The 22,588-nt window shown below is 45.2% G+C and overlaps 5 non-coding genes across 5 annotated transcripts; all 5 read left to right on the top strand.

The window, feature by feature from the left end:
- Positions 1-5,628: 5,628 nt before the first annotated feature.
- trnap-agg (transfer RNA proline (anticodon AGG)) lies at positions 5,629-5,700 on the top strand. The gene has a single exon. It is a non-coding gene; the product is annotated as a tRNA-Pro (tRNA).
- Positions 5,701-8,891: 3,191 nt separating this feature from the next.
- trnap-ugg (transfer RNA proline (anticodon UGG)) lies at positions 8,892-8,963 on the top strand. Its single transcript has one exon. It is a non-coding gene; the product is annotated as a tRNA-Pro (tRNA).
- Positions 8,964-11,748: 2,785 nt separating this feature from the next.
- trnap-ugg (transfer RNA proline (anticodon UGG)) lies at positions 11,749-11,820 on the top strand. Its single transcript has one exon. It is a non-coding gene; the product is annotated as a tRNA-Pro (tRNA).
- A 5,647-nt stretch (positions 11,821-17,467) lies between these two features.
- Positions 17,468-17,539, top strand: trnap-ugg (transfer RNA proline (anticodon UGG)). Its single transcript has one exon. It is a non-coding gene; the product is annotated as a tRNA-Pro (tRNA).
- Positions 17,540-20,325: 2,786 nt separating this feature from the next.
- On the top strand, positions 20,326-20,397 carry trnap-ugg (transfer RNA proline (anticodon UGG)). Its single transcript has one exon. It is a non-coding gene; the product is annotated as a tRNA-Pro (tRNA).
- The last annotated feature ends 2,191 nt before the right edge of the window (positions 20,398-22,588 follow it).

The raw sequence follows: 22,588 nt of genomic DNA, 5'->3' as shown, positions 1-22,588 counted from the left end.
CTAAGAGAGTAATATCTTGTGCAACTACCTCAAAAGTTGAGCGCGAACCCGCCGAACGATAGGGACCTATATTAGCAAGGTATAGTGCCTCGTGGGCTTCGTATGGCTCGTTGGTCTAGGGGTATGATTCTCGCTTTGGGTGCGAGAGGTCCCGGGTTTTATTTTACTCCCGGACGAGCCCAAGCTTTCCAAGCTGGACGGTCTGTATTCGCTTCTTGCTTTGTTCGTGAGTGATCCAAGAAGGTTCAAATAAGCTTGTCCTTCTGCAGCCGAGCCCAGTTTTTGCCTCAGTACACCTTTCAGGGAAGCCCATATTTAGGGAACGCCCGTTTCACCACGCAACCCTAGCTGTGTAATAAAACCAGTGCTCAGCCATGTTACTTTGATCTCTAAAGACAAAAGCAAAAAATAACTGTAGCGGGCACCGATACCACTAAATTGAAATGGCTAGTGTGGTGACCTAAGCTTGGTGCCATATCGGAAAGGAAAGTAGAACTTTCTAGGATGTCTAGTCTTGTCTATGTTATGACGGTTGTGCAAGTGGAAATGAACCGAAACAAAAGTACCTTGAGGTAAACCAGCCTGATGAGGACTTTGGCTTGATGGTCTAGGGGTCTAATTCTAATTTTGGGTGAGAGTGGTCCCGGGTTGAAATCCCTAATGAGCCCTTTCCTTGCTGTTAACTCGTCGTTCTGTAATCAAGGAAATTTTTTGCTCGTCACCGCAACCGAGCTTCATGACACAGTGAATGTCAAGAGGTTCTCTCTAGCCAGGTTCAAATCCCATACGAGCCCTTGCTTTTGTCTGAACATGCCCTTCTGAATCTGAGGACCGTTTTGCGCAAAACACTATTCAGGGAAGCCCATTTGCAAGGACTCCCCTTTCAGGTTTAGTCTCCCTACTGGTTAGCGCCTTGGAGGACCAACTTCGGTGATGAGAACTTGCAAACTCTCTTCGTCATCACAGCTTTGAAATAAAACCAGTGCTCAACGATATCATATTGATCTCTGAAAAAAACAAAAATATGTGTAGCAGGCACCTATTCCACTACATTGAAACGGTTTGTGTCATGGACTAAGGTTGAAACAGCCAGATTGGCCGTTTAGCTGGTCGGGCGAGGGATTTGATTCTGACTTTGTGTGTGCGATGTCGCCGGTGAATTCCTGAATGAGCTCTTACCTTCGTTTTAACTTGTCCCTCTGTAATCGAGGGAACTATAGCTCTTCAATTCAACCGCGATGTAGTTACTCGAACGCCAAGAGCTGTCTGCTTTGTTCTTGCTTGACTGCTTGGTTCTCACGAGTTCTAGCAAGGTGAGAGCTTGCTTGTTTCGCAACTTGCCCTTCTGTAACAGAGTTTCATTTTGGTCATACTAGTCACCACGAGCAAGCTATCCGTCATCGTTCACATCTTTCACAGTAATGTCTTGTGCAACCATCTCAAACTATTAGCATGAACCTGCAGAACTGTAAGGACATACATTTGTAGGGTACAGTGGAACACCAGTGGTCCATGGCGCAGCACCGGTGGGCAGTTTGGCTCGTTGGTCTAGTGGTATGATTTCTCGCTTATTATATCTCGCCATTTTCAGCAACGTTCCAGTAGAGGATGAAAGGAGCATCTTGCACACTAACCATGAGGACAACGTAAGTTCCGAGTTCCTACCGCTTAATATTGGCTTCCTTTGTGTTTCTTTGGATTGTACCTGGAAGTGTCCATCTCTGAATAACAAAAATAACCTAATTCAGACAAAATCACTCTAAAGAGCACTGGTTGGGGATGTCCCCTAGCCAACAGAATGTAGTTGATGGAATTATTGCAGTGGTAATAAATCGTGGCTAAATAAACAACGTTTTTTTGTTGTTTGTTTGTTTTTTTTTGCTGGTTATGATAGGGGATAGCTTGTGGCGACTTTCTGGGGAATCAAAAACCCTGCTTCGGATATCTCCCATCTCCCAAAACAATTAGTTATAGCCCTGTTTGAATAGAGCGAAAGCAGCAAAGCCCTACATAATTCCTGAAAAAAGCATAGGTGACTTGAAAATTCTAAGAGAGTAATATCTTGTGCAACTACCTCAAAAGTTTGAGCGTGAACCCGCCGAACGATAGGGACCTATATTAGCAAGGTAGAGTGCCTCGTGGGCTTCGTATGGCTCGTTGGTCTAGGGGTATGATTCTCGCTTTGGGTGCGAGAGGTCCCGGGTTTTATTTTACTCCCCGGACGAGCCCAAGCTTTCCAAGCTGGACGGTCTGTATTCGCTTCTTGCTTTGTTCGTGAGTGATCCAAGAAGGTTCAAATAAGCTTGTCCTTCTGCAGCGAGCCCAGTTTTGCTCAGTACACCTTTCAGGGAAGCCCATATTTAGGGAACGCCCGTTTCACCACGCAACCCTAGCTGTGTAATAAAACCAGTGCTCAGCCATGTTACTTTGATCTCTAAAGACAAAAGCAAAAAATAACTGTAGCGGGCACCGATACCACTAAATTGAAATGGCTAGTGTGGTGACCTAAGCTTGGAGCCATATCGGAAAGGAAAGTAGAACTTTCTAGGATGTCTAGACTTGTCTATGTTATGACGGTTGTGCAAGTGGAAATGAACCGAAACAAAAGTACCTTGCGGTAAACCGGCCTGATGAGGACTTTGGCTTGATGGTCTAGGGGTCTAATTCTAATTTTGGGTGAGAGTGGTCCCGGGTTGAAATCCCTAATGAGCCCTTTCCTTGCTGTTAACTCGTCGTTCTGTAATCAAGGAAATTTTTTGCTCGTCACCGCAACCGAGCTTCATGACACAGTGAATGTCAAGAGGTTCTCTCTAGCCAGGTTCAAATCCCATACGAGCCCTTGCTTTTGTCTGAACATGCCCTTCTGAATCTGAGGACCGTTTTGCGCAAAACACTATTCAGGGAAGCCCATTTGCAAGGACTCCCCTTTCAGGTTTAGTCTCCCTACTGGTTAGCGCCTTGGAGGACCAACTTCGGTGATGAGAACTTGCAAACTCTCTTCGTCATCACAGCTTTGAAATAAAACCAGTGCTCAACGATATCATATTGATCTCTGAAAAAAACAAAAATATGTGTAGCAGGCACCTATTCCACTACATTGAAACGGTTTGTGTCATGGACTAAGGTTGAAACAGCCAGATTGGCCGTTTAGCTGGTCGGGCGAGGGATTTGATTCTGACTTTGTGTGTGAGATGTCGCCGGTTGAATTCCTGAATGAGCTCTTACCTTCGTTTTAACTTGTCCCTCTGTAATCGAGGGAACTATAGCTCTTCAATTCAACCGCGATGTAGTTACTCGAACGCCAAGAGCTGTCTGCTTTGTTCTTGCTTGACTGCTTGGTTCTCACGAGTTCTAGCAAGGTGAGAGCTTGCTTGTTTCGCAACTTGCCCTTCTGTAACAGAGTTTCATTTTGGTCATACTAGTCACCACGAGCAAGCTATCCGTCATCGTTCACATCTTTCACAGTAATGTCTTGTGCAACCATCTCAAACTATTAGCATGAACCTGCAGAACTGTAAGGACATACATTTGTAGGGTACAGTGGAACACCAGTGGTCCATGGCGCAGCACCGGTGGGCAGTTTGGCTCGTTGGTCTAGTGGTATGATTCTCGCTTATTATATCTCGCCATTTTCAGCAACGTTCCAGTAGAGGATGAAAGGAGCATCTTGCACACTAACCATGAGGACAACGTAAGTTCCGAGTTCCTACCGCTTAATATTGGCTTCCTTTGTGTTCTTTGGATTGTACCTGGAAGTGTCCATCTCTGAATAACAAAAATAACCTAATTCAGACAAAATCACTCTAAAGAGCACTGGTTGGGGATGTCCCCTAGCCAACAGAATGTAGTTGATGGAATTATTGCAGTGGTAATAAATCGTGGCTAAATAAACAACGTTTTTTTGTTGTTTGTTTTTTTTTTTTTTTGCTGGTTATGATAGGGGATAGCTTGTTGCGACTTTCTGGGGAATCAAAAACCCTGCTTCGGGATATCTCCCATCTCCCAAAACAATTAGTTATAGCCCTGTTTGAATAGAGCGAAAGCAGCAAAGCCCTACATATTTCCTGAAAAAAGCATAGGTGACTTGAAAATTCTAAGAGAGTAATATCTTGTGCAACTACTTCAAAAGTTGAGCGTGAACCCGCCGAACGATAGGGACCTATATTAGCAAGGTACAGTGCCTCGTGGGCTTCGTATGGCTCGTTGGTCTAGGGGTATGATTCTCGCTTTGGGTGTGAGAGGTCCCGGGTTTTATTTTACTCACGGACGAGCCCAAGCTTTCCAAGCTGGACGGTCTGTATTCGCTTCTTGCTTTGTTCGTGAGTGATCCAAGAAGGTTCAAATAAGCTTGTCCTTCTGCAGCCGAGCCCAGTTTTGCTCAGTACACCTTTCAGGGAAGCCCATATTTAGGGAACGCCCGTTTCACCACGCAACCCTAGCTGTGTAATAAAACCAGTGCTCAGCCATGTTACTTTGATCTCTAAAGACAAAAGCAAAAAATAACTGTAGCGGGCACCGATACCACTAAATTGAAATGGCTAGTGTGGTGACCTAAGCTTGGAGCCATATCGGAAAGGAAAGTAGAACTTTCTAGGATGTCTAGTCTTGTCTATGTTATGACGGTTGTGCAAGTGGAAATGAACCGAAACAAAAGTACCTTGAGGTAAACCAGCCTGATGAGGACTTTGGCTTGATGGTCTAGGGGTCTAATTCTAATTTTGGGTGAGAGTGGTCCCGGGTTGAAATCCCTAATGAGCCCTTTCCTTGCTGTTAACTCGTCGTTCTGTAATCAAGGAAATTTTTTGCTCGTCACCGCAACCGAGCTTCATGACACAGTGAATGTCAAGAGGTTCTCTCTAGCCAGGTTCAAATCCCATACGAGCCCTTGCTTTTGTCTGAACATGCCCTTCTGAATCTGAGGACCGTTTTGCGCAAAACACTATTCAGGGAAGCCCATTTGCAAGGACTCCCCTTTCAGGTTTAGTCTCCCTACTGGTTAGCGCCTTGGAGGACCAACTTCGGTGATGAGAACTTGCAAACTCTCTTCGTCATCACAGCTTTGAAATAAAACCAGTGCTCAACGATATCATATTGATCTCTGAAAAAACAAAAATATGTGTAGCAGGCACCTATTCCACTACATTGAAACGGTTTGTGTCATGGACTAAGGTTGAAACAGCCAGATTGGCCGTTTAGCTGGTCGGGCGAGGGATTTGATTCTGACTTTGTGTGTGCGATGTCGCCGGTTGAATTCCTGAATGAGCTCTTACCTTCGTTTTAACTTGTCCCTCTGTAATCGAGGGAACTATAGCTCTTCAATTCAACCGCGATGTAGTTACTCGAACGCCAAGAGCTGTCTGCTTGGTTCTTGCTTGACTGCTTGGTTCTCACGAGTTCTAGCAAGGTGAGAGCTTGCTTGTTTCGCAACTTGCCCTTCTGTAACAGAGTTTCATTTTGGTCATACTAGTCACCACGAGCAAGCTATCCGTCATCGTTCACATCTTTCACAGTAATGTCTTGTGCAACCATCTCAAACTATTAGCATGAACCTGCAGAACTGTAAGGACATACATTTGTAGGGTACAGTGGAACACCAGTGGTCCATGGCGCAGCACCGGTGGGCAGTTTGGCTCGTTGGTCTAGTGGTATGATTCTCGCTTAGGGTGCGAGAGGTCCCGGGTTCAAATCCCGGATGAGCCCAAGCGTTATGTCGAATAGTCTACCTCAGGGTTGCCTGGCTGTTTAGTTCATGAGAGGTTCCATTTGCAAATAGGTGCATGTGTTTCTGTGGACTTGTTCTTCCATAACCTGCTTCCTTTTTGCTCTGACACCTTTCAGGGAAGTCCAGCGTCAGGGAAAACCCCTTTCCGGTTTGGTCTCACTATTGGTTAGCATCGTGGAGGGCCAACTTAGGTGACGAGAACTTGTGAACTCTCTACGTCATCACAGCTTTGTAATAAAACCAGTGCTAACCTGTGCGTGTTTAAATGAACAAAAATAACAGTACGTTGAGGTAAAACAACCAGATAGGCTATTTCACTCGTTGGTCTAGGGGTATGATTCTAATGTTGGGTGAGAGATGTCTCGGGTTGAAATCCCTGATGAGCCCTTACCTTGCAGTTAACTCTTCCTTATGTATTCGAGGAAATTTTTGCTCGTCACCTCAACCGAGCTTCATGATGATCTGGCTGCTTGGCTCTCAAGAGGTTCTCTCCAGAAAGGTTCCAAACCAAGATGAGCCCTTGCTTTTTCCTCAACTTGTCCTTCTGTATCTGAGGGCTGTCGCGCTCGGACACCCACGCCGCAAGCAAGCTATCCATCATCGTTAGTCCAATGCCATCTTATGATGTCAACAGTCCAGCTCTGATTAAGGGACTGTGTTGATGCTAGTCTGATGATCACAAAAGCCCCTTTTCAGGGTATCCACGCTTTCTACCTCTGGTTTGGTGTCTTGGTGTACCAACTTCGGCTGTAAGAACCAGCAAGCTCTCCGTGTCACAAAACAAGTTTCACAAAATAGTTAGTCCAACGCTGGCCGAGACCATCTTGTGATGTGAAGAATCCAGCTGTGAATAAGGAGCGCATTTATGCTTGACTGCTTATCACAGAGGCCCTTTTCAGGGAATGCAAATTCCAGAAGAAATCATTTTCAGCAACGTTCCAGTAGAGGATGAAAGGAGCATCTTGCACACTAACCATGAGGACAACGTAAGTTCCGAGTTCCTACCGCTTAATATTGGCTTCCTTTGTGTTCTTTGGATTGTACCTGGAAGTGTCCATCTCTGAATAACAAAAATAACCTAATTCAGACAAATCACTCTAAAGAGCACTGGTTGGGGATGTCCCCTAGCCAACTTGCAAACTTGCAAACTCTCTTCGTCATCACAGCTTTGAAATAAAACCAGTGCTCAACGATATCATATTGATCTCTGAAAAAAACAAAAATATGTGTAGCAGGCACCTATTCCACTACATTGAAACGGTTTGTGTCATGGACTAAGGTTGAAACAGCCAGATTGGCCGTTTAGCTGGTCGGGCGAGGGATTTGATTCTGACTTTGTGTGTGAGATGTCGCCGGTTGAAATCCTGAATGAGCTCTTACTGCTCTTCAATTCAACTGCGATGTAGTTACTCGAACGCCAAGAGCTGTCTGCTTGGTTCTTGCTTGACTGCTTGGTTCTCACGAGTTCTAACAAGGTGAGAGCTTGCTTGTTTCGCAACTTGCCCTTCTGTAACAGAGTTTCATTTTGGTCATACTAGTCACCACGAGCAAGCTTTCCGTCATCATTCACATCTTTCACAGTAATGTCTTGTGCAACCATCTCAAACTATTAGCATGAACCTGCAGAACTGTAAGGACATACATTTGTAGGGTACAGTGGAACACCAGTGGTCCATGGTCCATAGTGCAGCACCGGTGGGCAGTTTGGGCAGGTTAAATTTGCAAATAGGTGCATGTGTTTCTGTGGACTTGTTCTTCCATACCCTGCTTCCCTTTTGCTCTGACACCTTTCAGGGAAGTCCAGCGTCAGGGACAACCCCTTTCCGGTTTGGTCTCACTATTGGTTAGCATCGTGGAGGGCCAACTTAGGTGACAAGAACTTGTGAACTCTCTACGTCATCACAGCTTTGTAATAAAACCAGTGCTAACCTGTGCGTGTTTAAATGAACAAAAATAACAGTACGTTGAGGTAAAACAACCAGATAGGCTATTTCACTCGTTGGTCTAGGGGTATGATTCTAATGTTGGGTGAGAGATGTCTCGGGTTGAAATCCCTGATGAGCCCTTACCTTGCAGTTAACTCTTCCTTATGTAATCGAGGAAATTTTTGCTCGTCACCTCAACCGAGTTTCATGATGATCTGGCTGCTTGGCTCTCAAGAGGTTCTCTCCAGAAAGGTTCCAAACCAAGATGAGCCCTTGCTTTTTCCTCAACTTGTCCTTCTGTATCTGAGGGCTGTCGCGCTCGGACACCCACGCCGCAAGCAAGCTATCCATCATCGTTAGTCCAATGCCATCTTATGATGTCAACAGTCCAGCTCTGATTAAGGACTGTGTTGATGCTAGTCTGATGATCACAAAAGCCCCTTTTCAGGGTATCCACGCTTTCTACCTCTGGTTTGGTGTCTTGGTGTACCAACTTCGGCTGTAAGAACCAGCAAGCTCTCCGTGTCACAAAACAAGTTTCACAAGATAGTTAGTCCAACGCTGGCCGAGACCATCTTGTGATGTGAAGAATCCAGCTGTGAATAAGGAGCGCATTTATGCTTGACTGCTTATCACAGAGGCCCTTTTCAGGGAATGCAAATTCCAGAAGAAATCATTTTCAGCAACGTTCCAGTAGAGGATGAAAGGAGCATCTTGCACACTAACCATGAGGACAACGTAAGTTCCGAGTTCCTACCGCTTAATATTGGCTTCCTTTGTGTTCTTTGGATTGTACCTGGAAGTGTCCATCTCTGAATAACAAAAATAACCTAATTCAGACAAAATCACTCTAAAGAGCACTGGTTGGGGATGTCCCCTAGCCAACAGAATGTAGTTGATGGAATTATTGCAGTGGTAATAAATCGTGGCTAAATAAATAACGTTTTTTTTGTTGTTTTTTTTTTTTTTTTTTGCTGCTTATGATAGGGGATAGCTTGTTGCGACTTTCTGGGGAATCAAAAACCCTGCTTCGGGATATCTCCCATCTCCCAAAACAATTAGTTATAGCCCTGTTTGAATAGAGCGAAAGCAGCAAAGCCCTACATAATTCCTGAAAAAAGCATAGGTGACTTGAAAATTCTAAGAGAGTAATATCTTGTGCAACTACCTCAAAAGTTGAGCGTGAACCCGCCGAACGATAGGGACCTATATTAGCAAGGTATAGTGCCTCGTGGGCTTCGTATGGCTCGTTGGTCTAGGGGTATGATTCTCGCTTTGGGTGCGAGAGGTCCCGGGTTCAACTCTCGGACGAGCCCAAGCTTTCCAAGCTGGACGGTCTGTATTCGCTTCTTGCTTTGCTCGTGAGTGATCCAAGAAGGTTCAAATAAGCTTGTCCTTCTGCAGCCGAGCCCAGTTTTGCTCAGTACACCTTTCAGGGAAGCCCATATTTAGGGAACCCCCGTTTCACCACGCAACCCTAGCTGTGTAATAAAACCAGTGCTCAGCCATGTTACTTTGATCTCTAAAGACAAAAGCAAAAAATAACTGTAGCGGGCACCGATACCACTAAATTGAAATGGCTAGTGTGGTGACCTAAGCTTGGAGCCATATCGGAAAGGAAAGTAGAACTTTCTAGGATGTCTAGTCTTGTCTATGTTATGACGGTTGTGCAAGTGGAAATGAACCGAAACAAAAGTACCTTGAGGTAAACCAGCCTGATGAGGACTTTGCTTGATGGTCTAGGGGTCTAATTCTAATTTTGGGTGAGAGTGGTCCCGGGTTGAAATCCCTAATGAGCCCTTTCCTTGCTGTTAACTCGTCGTTCTGTAATCAAGGAAATTTTTTGCTCGTCACCGCAGCCGAGCTTCATGACACAGTGAATGTCAAGAGGTTCTCTCTAGCCAGGTTCAAATCCCATACGAGCCCTTGCTTTTGTCTGAACATGCCCTTCTGAATCTGAGGACCGTTTTGCGCAAAACACTATTCAGGGAAGCCCATTTGCAAGGACTCCCCTTTCAGGTTTAGTCTCCCTACTGGTTAGCGCCTTGGAGGACCAACTTCGGTGATGAGAACTTGCAAACTCTCTTCGTCATCACAGCTTTGAAATAAAACCAGTGCTCAACGATATCATATTGATCTCTGAAAAAAACAAAAATATGTGCAGCAGGCACCTATTCCACTACATTGAAACGGTTTGTGTCATGGACTAAGGTTGAAACAGCCAGATTGGCCGTTTAGCTGGTCGGGCGAGGGATTTGATTCTGACTTTGTGTGTGAGATGTCGCCGGTTGAAATCCTGAATGAGCTCTTACTGCTCTTCAATTCAACTGCGATGTAGTTACTCGAACGCCAAGAGCTGTCTGCTTGGTTCTTGCTTGACTGCTTGGTTCTCACGAGTTCTAACAAGGTGAGAGCTTGCTTGTTTCGCAACTTGCCCTTCTGTAACAGAGTTTCATTTTGGTCATACTAGTCACCACGAGCAAGCTTTCCGTCATCGTTCACATCTTTCACAGTAATGTCTTGTGCAACCATCTCAAACTATTAGCATGAACCTGCAGAACTGTAAGGACATACATTTGTAGGGTACAGTGGAACACCAGTGGTCCATGGTCCATAGTGCAGCACCGGTGGGCAGTTTGGGCAGGTTACATTTGCAAATAGGTGCATGTGTTTCTGTGGACTTGTTCTTCCATACCCTGCTTCCCTTTTGCTCTGACACCTTTCAGGGAAGTCCAGCGTCAGGGACAACCCCTTTCCGGTTTGGTCTCACTATTGGTTAGCATCGTGGAGGGCCAACTTAGGTGACAAGAACTTGTGAACTCTCTACGTCATCACAGCTTTGTAATAAACCAGTGCTAACCTGTGCGTGTTTAAATGAACAAAAATAACAGTACGTTGAGGTAAAACAACCAGATAGGCTATTTCACTCGTTGGTCTAGGGGTATGATTCTAATGTTGGGTGAGAGATGTCTCGGGTTGAAATCCCTGATGAGCCCTTACCTTGCAGTTAACTCTTCCTTATGTAATCGAGGAAATTTTTGCTCGTCACCTCAACCGAGTTTCATGATGATCTGGCTGCTTGGCTCTCAAGAGGTTCTCTCCAGAAAGGTTCCAAACCAAGATGAGCCCTTGCTTTTTCCTCAACTTGTCCTTCTGTATCTGAGGGCTGTCGCGCTCGGACACCCACGCCGCAAGCAAGCTATCCATCATCGTTAGTCCAATGCCATCTTATGATGTCAACAGTCCAGCTCTGATTAAGGACTGTGTTGATGCTAGTCTGATGATCACAAAAGCCCCTTTTCAGGGTATCCACGCTTTCTACCTCTGGTTTGGTGTCTTGGTGTACCAACTTCGGCTGTAAGAACCAGCAAGCTCTCCGTGTCACAAAACAAGTTTCACAAGATAGTTAGTCCAACGCTGGCCGAGACCATCTTGTGATGTGAAGAATCCAGCTGTGAATAAGGAGCGCATTTATGCTTGACTGCTTATCACAGAGGCCCTTTTCAGGGAATGCAAATTCCAGAAGAAATCATTTTCAGCAACGTTCCAGTAGAGGATGAAAGGAGCATCTTGCACACTAACCATGAGGACAACGTAAGTTCCGAGTTCCTACCGCTTAATATTGGCTTCCTTTGTGTTCTTTGGATTGTACCTGGAAGTGTCCATCTCTGAATAACAAAAATAACCTAATTCAGACAAAATCACTCTAAAGAGCACTGGTTGGGGATGTCCCCTAGCCAACAGAATGTAGTTGATGGAATTATTGCAGTGGTAATAAATCGTGGCTAAATAAACAACGTTTTTTTTGTTGTTTGTTTTTTTTTTTTTTTGCTGGTTATGATAGGGGATAGCTTGTTGCGACTTTCTGGGGAATCAAAAACCCTGCTTCGGGATATCTCCCATCTCCCAAAACAATTAGTTATAGCCCTGTTTGAATAGAGCGAAAGCAGCAAAGCCCTACATAATTCCTGAAAAAAGCATAGGTGACTTGAAAATTCTAAGAGAGTAATATCTTGTGCAACTACCTCAAAAGTTGAGCGTGAACCCGCCGAACGATAGGGACCTATATTAGCAAGGTATAGTGCCTCGTGGGCTTCGTATGGCTCGTTGGTCTACGGGTATGATTCTCGCTTTGGGTGCGAGAGGTCCCGGGTTCAACTCCCGGACGAGCCCAAGCTTTCCAAGCTGGACGGTCTGTATTCGCTTCTTGCTTTGCTCGTGAGTGATCCAAGAAGGTTCAAATAAGCTTGTCCTTCTGCAGCCGAGCCCAGTTTTGCTCAGTACACCTTTCAGGGAAGCCCATATTTAGGGAACGCCCGTTTCACCACGCAACCCTAGCTGTGTAATAAAACCAGTGTTCAGCCATGTTACTTTGATCTCTAAAGACAAAAGCAAAAAATAACTGTAGCGGGCACCGATACCACTAAATTGAAATGGTTAGTGTGGTGACCTAAGCTTGGAGCCATATCGGAAAGGAAAGTAGAACTTTCTAGGATGTCTAGTCTTGTCTATGTTATGACGGTTGTGCAAGTGGAAATGAACCGAAACAAAAGTACCTTGAGGTAAACCAGCCTGATGAGGACTTTGGCTTGATGGTCTAGGGGTATAATTCTAATTTTGGGTGAGAGTGGTCCCGGGTTGAAATCCCTAATGAGCCCTTTCCTTGCTGTTAACTCGTTGTTCTGTAATCAAGGAAATTTTTTGCTCGTCACCGCAACCGAGCTTCATGACACAGTGAATGTCAATAGGTTCTCTCTAGCCAGGTTCAAATCCCATACGAGCCCTTGCTTTTGTCTGAACATGCCCTTCTGAATCTGAGGACCGTTTTGCGCAAAACACTATTCAGGGAAGCCCATTTGCAAGGACTCCCCTTTCAGGTTTAGTCTCCCTACTGGTTAGCGCCTTGGAGGACCAACTTCGGTGATGAGAACTTGCAAACTCTCTTCGTCATCACAGCTTTGAAATAAAACCAGTGCTCAACGATATCATATTGATCTCTGAAAAAAACAAAAATATGTGTAGCAGGCACCTATTCCACTACATTGAAACGGTTTGTGTCATGGACTAAGGTTGAAACAGCCAGATTGGCCGTTTAGCTGGTCGGGCGAGGGATTTGATTCTGACTTTGTGTGTGAGATGTCGCCGGTTGAAATCCTGAATGAGCTCTTACTGCTCTTCAATTCAACCGCGATGTAGTTACTCGAACGCCAGAGCTGTCTGCTGGGTTCTTGCTTGACTGCTTGGTTCTCACGAGTTCTAACAAGGTGAGAGCTTGCTTGTTTCGCAACTTGCCCTTCTGTAACAGAGTTTCATTTTGGTCATACTAGTCACCACGAGCAAGCTTTCCGTCATCGTTCACATCTTTCACAGTAATGTCTTGTGCAACCATCTCAAACTATTAGCATGAACCTGCAGAACTGTAAGGACATACATTTGTAGGGTACAGTGGAACACCAGTGGTCCATGGTCCATGGTGCAGCACCGGTGGGCAGTTTGGGCAGGTTCCATTTGCAAATAGGTGCATGTGTTTCTGTGGACTTGTTCTTCCATACCCTGCTTCCCTTTTGCTCTGACACCTTTCAGGGAAGTCCAGCGTCAGGGACAACCCCTTTCCGGTTTGGTCTCACTATTGGTTAGCATCGTGGAGGGCCAACTTAGGTGACGAGAACTTGTGAACTCTCTACGTCATCACAGCTTTGTAATAAAACCAGTGCTAACCTGTGCGTGTTTAAATGAACAAAAATAACAGTACGTTGAGGTAAAACAACCAGATAGGCTATTTCACTCGTTGGTCTAGGGGTATGATTCTAATGTTGGGTGAGAGATGTCTCGGGTTGAAATCCCTGATGAGCCCTTACCTTGCAGTTAACTCTTCCTTATGTAATCGAGGAAATTTTTGCTCGTCACCTCAACCGAGCTTCATGATGATCTGGCTGCTTGGCTCTCAAGAGGTTCTCTCCAGAAAGGTTCCAAACCAAGATGAGCCCTTGCTTTTTCCTCAACTTGTCCTTCTGTATCTGAGGGCTGTCGCGCTCGGACACCCACGCCGCAAGCAAGCTATCCATCATCGTTAGTCCAATGCCATCTTATGATGTCAACAGTCCAGCTCTGATTAAGGACTGTGTTGATGCTAGTCTGATGATCACAAAAGCCCCTTATCAGGGTATCAACGCTTTCTACCTTTGGTTTGGTGTCTTGGTGTACCAACTTCGGCTGTAAGAACCAGCAAGCTCTCCGTGTCACAAAACAAGTTTCACAAGATAGTTAGTCCAACGCTGGCCGAGACCATCTTGTGATGTGAAGAATCCAGCTGTGAATAAGGAGCGCATTTATGCTTGACTGCTTATCACAGAGGCCCTTTTCAGGGAATGCAAATTCCAGAAGAAATCATTTTCAGCAACGTTCCAGTAGAGGATGAAAGGAGCATCTTGCACACTAACCATGAGGACAACGTAAGTTCCGAGTTCCTACCGCTTAATATTGGCTTCCTTTGTGTTCTTTGGATTGTACCTGGAAGTGTCCATCTCTGAATAACAAAAATAACCTAATTCAGACAAAATCACTCTAAAGAGCACTGTTTGGGGATGTCCCCTAGCCAACAGAATGTAGTTGATGGAATTATTGCAGTGGTAATAAATCGTGGCTAAATAAACAACGTTTTTTTTGTTGTTTGTTTGTTTGTTTTTGCTGGTCATGATAGGGGATAGCTTGTGGCGACTTTCTGGGGAATCAAAAACCCTGCTTCGGGATATCTCCATCTCCCAAAACAATTAGTTATAGCCCTGTTTGAATAGAGCGAAAGCAGCAAAGCCCTACATAATTCCTGAAAAAAGCATAGGTGACTTGAAAATTCTAAGAGAGTAATATCTTGTGCAACTACCTCAAAAGTTGAGCGCGAACCCGCCGAACGATAGGGACCTATATTAGCAAGGTATAGTGCCTCGTGGGCTTCGTATGGCTCGTTGGTCTAGGGGTATGATTCTCGCTTTGGGTGCGAGAGGTCCCGGGTTTTATTTTACTCCCGGACGAGCCCAAGCTTTCCAAGCTGGACGGTCTGTATTCGCTTCTTGCTTTGTTCGTGAGTGATCCAAGAAGGTTCAAATAAGCTTGTCCTTCTGCAGCCGAGCCCAGTTTTGCTCAGTACACCTTTCAGGGAAGCCCATATTTAGGGAACGCCCGTTTCACCACGCAACCCTAGCTGTGTAATAAAACCAGTGCTCAGCCATGTTACTTTGATCTCTAAAGACAAAAGCAAAAAATAACTGTAGCGGGCACCGATACCACTAAATTGAAATGGCTAGTGTGGTGACCTAAGCTTGGAGCCATATCGGAAAGGAAAGTAGAACTTTCTAGGATGTCTAGTCTTGTCTATGTTATGACGGTTGTGCAAGTGGAAATGAACCGAAACAAAAGTACCTTGAGGTAAACCAGCCTGATGAGGACTTTGGCTTGATGGTCTAGGGGTATAATTCTAATTTTGGGTGAGAGTGGTCCCGGGTTGAAATCCCTAATGAGCCCTTTCCTTGCTGTTAACTCGTCGTTCTGTAATCAAGGAAATTTTTTTGCTCGTCACCGCAACCGAGCTTCATGACACAGTGAATGTCAAGAGGTTCTCTCTAGCCAGGTTCAAATCCCATACGAGCCCTTGCTTTTGTCTGAACATGCCCTTCTGAATCTGAGGACCGTTTTGCGCAAAACACTATTCAGGGAAGCCCATTTGCAAGGACTCCCCTTTCAGGTTTAGTCTCCCTACTGGTTAGCGCCTTGGAGGACCAACTTCGGTGATGAGAACTTGCAAACTCTCTTCGTCATCACAGCTTTGAAATAAAACCAGTGCTCAACGATATCATATTGATCTCTGAAAAAAAACAAAAATATGTGTAGCAGGCACCTATTCCACTACATTGAAACGGTTTGTGTCATGGACTAAGGTTGAAACAGCCAGATTGGCCGTTTAGCTGGTCGGGCGAGGGATTTGATTCTGACTTTGTGTGTGAGATGTCGCCGGTTGAAATCCTGAATGAGCTCTTACTGCTCTTCAATTCAACTGCGATGTAGTTACTCGAACGCCAAGAGCTGTCTGCTTGGTTCTTGCTTGACTGCTTGGTTCTCACGAGTTCTAACAAGGTGAGAGCTTGCTTGTTTCGCAACTTGCCCTTCTGTAACAGAGTTTCATTTTGGTCATACTAGTCACCACGAGCAAGCTTTCCGTCATCGTTCACATCTTTCACAGTAATGTCTTGTGCAACCATCTCAAACTATTAGCATGAACCTGCAGAACTGTAAGGACATACATTTGTAGGGTACAGTGGAACACCAGTGGTCCATGGTCCATAGTGCAGCACCGGTGGGCAGTTTGGGCAGGTTAAATTTGCAAATAGGTGCATGTGTTTCTGTGGACTTGTTCTTCCATACCCTGCTTCCCTTTTGCTCTGACACCTTTCAGGGAAGTCCAGCGTCAGGGACAACCCCTTTCCGGTTTGGTCTCACTATTGGTTAGCATCGTGGAGGGCCAACTTAGGTGACAAGAACTTGTGAACTCTCTACGTCATCACAGCTTTGTAATAAAACCAGTGCTAACCTGTGCGTGTTTAAATGAACAAAAATAACAGTACGTTGAGGTAAAACAACCAGATAGGCTATTTCACTCGTTGGTCTAGGGGTATGATTCTAATGTTGGGTGAGAGATGTCTCGGGTTGAAATCCCTGATGAGCCCTTACCTTGCAGTTAACTCTTCCTTATGTAATCGAGGAAATTTTTGCTCGTCACCTCAACCGAGTTTCATGATGATCTGGCTGCTTGGCTCTCAAGAGGTTCTCTCCAGAAAGGTTCCAAACCAAGATGAGCCCTTGCTTTTTCCTCAACTTGTCCTTCTGTATCTGAGGGCTGTCGCGCTCGGACACCCACGCCGCAAGCAAGCTATCCATCATCGTTAGTCCAATGCCATCTTATGATGTCAACAGTCCAGCTCTGATTAAGGACTGTGTTGATGCTAGTCTGATGATCACAAAAGCCCCTTTTCAGGGTATCCACGCTTTCTACCTCTGGTTTGGTGTCTTGGTGTACCAACTTCGGCTGTAAGAACCAGCAAGCTCTCCGTGTCACAAACAAGTTTCACAAGATAGTTAGTCCAACGCTGGCCGAGACCATCTTGTGATGTGAAGAATCCAGCTGTGAATAAGGAGCGCATTTATGCTTGACTGCTTATCACAGAGGCCCTTTTCAGGGAATGCAAATTCCAGAAGAAATCATTTTCAGCAACGTTCCAGTAGAGGATGAAAGGAGCATCTTGCACACTAACCATGAGGACAACGTAAGTTCCGAGTTCCTACCGCTTAATATTGGCTTCCTTTGTGTTCTTTGGATTGTACCTGGAAGTGTCCATCTCTGAATAACAAAAATAACCTAATTCAGACAAAATCACTCTAAAGAGCACTGGTTGGGGATGTGCCCTAGCCAACAGAATGTAGTTGATGGAATTATTGCAGTGGTAATAAATCGTGGCTGAATAAAGAACGTTTTTTTTTTTTTTTTTTTTTTTTTTTTTTTGCTGCTTATGATAGGGGATAGCTTGTGCGACTTTCTGGGGAATCAAAAACCCTGCTTCGGGATATCTCCCATCTCCCAAAACAATTAGTTATAGCCCTGTTTGAATAGAGCGAAAGCAGCAAAGCCCTACATAATTCCTGAAAAAAGCATAGGTGACTTGAAAATTCTAAGAGAGTAATATCTTGTGCAACTACCTCAAAAGTTGAGCGTGAACCCGCCGAACGATAGGGACCTATATTAGCAAGGTATAGTGCCTCGTGGGCTTCGTATGGCTCGTTGGTCTAGGGGTATGATTCTCGCTTTGGGTGCGAGAGGTCCCGGGTTCAACTCTCGGACGAGCCCAAGCTTTCCAAGCTGGACGGTCTGTATTCGCTTCTTGCTTTGCTCGTGAGTGATCCAAGAAGGTTCAAATAAGCTTGTCCTTCTGCAGCCGAGCCCAGTTTTGCTCAGTACACCTTTCAGGGAAGCCCATATTTAGGGAACCCCCGTTTCACCACGCAACCCTAGCTGTGTAATAAAACCAGTGCTCAGCCATGTTACTTTGATCTCTAAAGACAAAAGCAAAAAATAACTGTAGCGGGCACCGATACCACTAAATTGAAATGGCTAGTGTGGTGACCTAAGCTTGGAGCCATATCGGAAAGGAAAGTAGAACTTTCTAGGATGTCTAGTCTTGTCTATGTTATGACGGTTGTGCAAGTGGAAATGAACCGAAACAAAAGTACCTTGAGGTAAACCAGCCTGATGAGGACTTTGGCTTGATGGTCTAGGGGTCTAATTCTAATTTTGGGTGAGAGTGGTCCCGGGTTGAAATCCCTAATGAGCCCTTTCCTTGCTGTTAACTCGTCGTTCTGTAATCAAGGAAATTTTTTGCTCGTCACCGCAGCCGAGCGTCATGACACAGTGAATGTCAAGAGGTTCTCTCTAGCCAGGTTCAAATCCCATACGAGCCCTTGCTTTTGTCTGAACATGCCCTTCTGAATCTGAGGACCGTTTTGCACAAAACACTATTCAGGGAAGCCCATTTGCAAGGACTCCCCTTTCAGGTTTAGTCTCCCTACTGGTTAGCGCCTTGGAGGACCAACTTCGGTGATGAGAACTTGCAAACTCTCTTCGTCATCACAGCTTTGAAATAAAACCAGTGCTCAACGATATCATATTGATCTCTGAAAAAAACAAAAATATGTGCAGCAGGCACCTATTCCACTACATTGAAACGGTTTGTGTCATGGACTAAGGTTTGAAACAGCCAGATTGGCCGTTTAGCTGGTCGGGCGAGGGATTTGATTCTGACTTTGTGTGTGAGATGTCGACGGTTGAAATCCTGAATGAGCTCTTACTGCTCTTCAATTCAACTGCGATGTAGTTACTCGAACGCCAAGAGCTGTCTGCTTGGTTCTTGCTTGACTGCTTGGTTCTCACGAGTTCTAACAAGGTGAGAGCTTGCTTGTTTCGCAACTTGCCCTTCTGTAACAGAGTTTCATTTTGGTCATACTAGTCACCACGAGCAAGCTTTCCGTCATCGTTCACATCTTTCACAGTAATGTCTTGTGCAACCATCTCAAACTATTAGCATGAACCTGCAGAACTGTAAGGACATACATTTGTAGGGTACAGTGGAACACCAGTGGTCCATGGTCCATAGTGCAGCACCGGTGGGCAGTTTGGGCAGGTTACATTTGCAAATAGGTGCATGTGTTTCTGTGGACTTGTTCTTCCATACCCTGCTTCCCTTTGCTCTGACACCTTTCAGGGAAGTCCAGCGTCAGGGACAACCCCTTTCCGGTTTGGTCTCACTATTGGTTAGCATCGTGGAGGGCCAACTTAGGTGACAGAACTTGTGAACTCTCTACGTCATCACAGCTTTGTAATAAAACCAGTGCTAACCTGTGCGTGTTTAAATGAACAAAAATAACAGTACGTTGAGGTAAAACAACCAGATAGGCTATTTCACTCGTTGGTCTAGGGGTATGATTCTAATGTTGGGTGAGAGATGTCTCGGGTTGAAATCCCTGATGAGCCCTTACCTTGCAGTTAACTCTTCCTTATGTAATCGAGGAAATTTTTGCTCGTCACCTCAACCGAGTTTCATGATGATCTGGCTGCTTGGCTCTCAAGAGGTTCTCTCCAGAAAGGTTCCAAACCAAGATGAGCCCTTGCTTTTTCCTCAACTTGTCCTTCTGTATCTGAGGGCTGTCGCGCTCGGACACCCACGCCGCAAGCAAGCTATCCATCATCGTTAGTCCAATGCCATCTTATGATGTCAACAGTCCAGCTCTGATTAAGGACTGTGTTGATGCTAGTCTGATGATCACAAAAGCCCCTTTTCAGGGTATCCACGCTTTCTACCTCTGGTTTGGTGTCTTGGTGTACCAACTTCGGCTGTAAGAACCAGCAAGCTCTCCGTGTCACAAAACAAGTTTCACAAGATAGTTAGTCCAACGCTGGCCGAGACCATCTTGTGATGTGAAGAATCCAGCTGTGAATAAGGAGCGCATTTATGCTTGACTGCTTATCACAGAGGCCCTTTTCAGGGAATGCAAATTCCAGAAGAAATCATTTTCAGCAACGTTCCAGTAGAGGATGAAAGGAGCATCTTGCACACTAACCATGAGGACAACGTAAGTTCCGAGTTCCTACCGCTTAATATTGGCTTCCTTTGTGTTCTTTGGATTGTACCTGGAAGTGTCCATCTCTGAATAACAAAAATAACCTAATTCAGACAAAATCACTCTAAAGAGCACTGGTTGGGGATGTCCCCTAGCCAACAGAATGTAGTTGATGGAATTATTGCAGTGGTAATAAATCGTGGCTAAATAAACAACGTTTTTTTGTTGTTTTTTTTTTTTTTTTTTTTGCTGCTTATGATAGGGGATAGCTTGTTGCGACTTTCTGGGGAATCAAAAACCCTGCTTCGGGATATCTCCCATCTCCCAAAACAATTAGTTATAGCCCTGTTTGAATAGAGCGAAAGCAGCAAAGCCCTACATAATTCCTGAAAAAAGCATAGGTGACTTGAAAATTCTAAGAGAGTAATATCTTGTGCAACTACCTCAAAAGTTGAGCGTGAACCCGCCGAACGATAGGGACCTATATTAGCAAGGTACAGTGCCTCGTGGGCTTCGTATGGCTCGTTGGTCTAGGGGTATGATTCTCGCTTTGGGTGCGAGAGGTCCCGGGTTCAACTCTCGGACGAGCCCAAGCTTTCCAAGCTGGACGGTCTGTATTCGCTTCTTGCTTTGCTCGTGAGTGATCCAAGAAGGTTCAAATAAGCTTGTCCTTCTGCAGCCGAGCCCAGTTTTGCTCAGTACACCTTTCAGGGAAGCCCATATTTAGGGAACCCCGTTTTCACCACGCAACCCTAGCTGTGTAATAAAACCAGTGCTCAGCCATGTTACTTTGATCTCTAAAGACAAAAGCAAAAAATAACTGTAGCGGGCACCGATACCACTAAATTGAAATGGCTAGTGTGGTGACCTAAGCTTGGAGCCATATCGGAAAGGAAAGTAGAACTTTCTAGGATGTCTAGTCTTGTCTATGTTATGACGGTTGTGCAAGTGGAAATGAACCGAAACAAAAGTACCTTGAGGTAAACCAGCCTGATGAGGACTTTGGCTTGATGGTCTAGGGGTATAATTCTAATTTTGGGTGAGAGTGGTCCCGGGTTGAAATCCCTAATGAGCCCTTTCCTTGCTGTTAACTCGTCGTTCTGTAATCAAGGAAATTTTTTGCTCGTCACCGCAACCGAGCTTCATGACACAGTGAATGTCAAGAGGTTCTCTCTAGCCAGGTTCAAATCCCATACGAGCCCTTGCTTTTGTCTGAACATGCCCTTCTGAATCTGAGGACCGTTTTGCGCAAAACACTATTCAGGGAAGCCCATTTGCAAGGACTCCCCTTTCAGGTTTAGTCTCCCTACTGGTTAGCGCCTTGGAGGACCAACTTCGGTGATGAGAACTTGCAAACTCTCTTCGTCATCACAGCTTTGAAATAAAACCAGTGCTCAACGATATCATATTGATCTCTGAAAAAAACAAAAATATGTGTAGCAGGCACCTATTCCACTACATTGAAACGGTTTGTGTCATGGACTAAGGTTGAAACAGCCAGATTGGCCGTTTAGCTGGTCGGGCGAGGGATTTGATTCTGACTTTGTGTGTGAGATGTCGCCGGTTGAAATCCTGAATGAGCTCTTACTGCTCTTCAATTCAACCGCGATGTAGTTACTCGAACGCCAAGAGCTGTCTGCTTGGTTCTTGCTTGACTGCTTGGTTCTCACGAGTTCTAGCAAGGTGAGAGCTTGCTTGTGTCGCAACTTGCCCTTCTGTAACAGAGTTTCATTTTGGTCATACTAGTCACCACGAGCAAGCTTTCCGTCATCGTTCACATCTTTCACAGTAATGTCTTGTGCAACCATCTCAAACTATTAGCATGAACCTGCAGAACTGTAAGGACATACATTTGTAGGGTACAGTGGAACACCAGTGGTCCATGGTCCATGGTGCAGCACCGGTGGGCAGTTTGGGCAGGTTCCATTTGCAAATAGGTGCATGTGTTTCTGTGGACTTGTTCTTCCATACCCTGCTTCCCTTTTGCTCTGACACCTTTCAGGGAAGTCCAGCGTCAGGGACAACCCCTTTCCGGTTTGGTCTCACTATTGGTTAGCATCGTGGAGGGCCAACTTAGGTGACGAGAACTTGTGAACTCTCTACGTCATCACAGCTTTGTAATAAAACCAGTGCTAACCTGTGCGTGTTTAAATGAACAAAAATAACAGTACGTTGAGGTAAAACAACCAGATAGGCTATTTCACTCGTTGGTCTAGGGGTATGATTCTAATGTTGGGTGAGAGATGTCTCGGGTTGAAATCCCTGATGAGCCCTTACCTTGCAGTTAACTCTTCCTTATGTAATCGAGGAAATTTTTGCTCGTCACCTCAACCGAGTTTCATGATGATCTGGCTGCTTGGCTCTCAAGAGGTTCTCTCCAGAAAGGTTCCAAACCAAGATGAGCCCTTGCTTTTTCCTCAACTTGTCCTTCTGTATCTGAGGGCTGTCGCGCTCGGACACCCACGCCGCAAGCAAGCTATCCATCATCGTTAGTCCAATGCCATCTTATGATGTCAACAGTCCAGCTCTGATTAAGGACTGTGTTGATGCTAGTCTGATGATCACAAAAGCCCCTTTTCAGGGTATCCACGCTTTCTACCTCTGGTTTGGTGTCTTGGTGTACCAACTTCGGCTGTAAGAACCAGCAAGCTCTCCGTGTCACAAAACAAGTTTCACAAGATAGTTAGTCCAACGCTGGCCGAGACCATCTTGTGATGTGAAGAATCCAGCTGTGAATAAGGAGCGCATTTATGCTTGACTGCTTATCACAGAGGCCCTTTTC

The sequence above is a fragment of the Ictalurus punctatus genome, unplaced genomic scaffold (assembly GCF_001660625.3).
Source record: "Ictalurus punctatus breed USDA103 unplaced genomic scaffold, Coco_2.0 tig00064063, whole genome shotgun sequence".
Lineage (NCBI taxonomy): Eukaryota > Metazoa > Chordata > Actinopteri > Siluriformes > Ictaluridae > Ictalurus > Ictalurus punctatus.
Note: the sequence above shows the minus strand (reverse complement) of the source record. Positions and strands in the feature narration are given on the sequence as shown.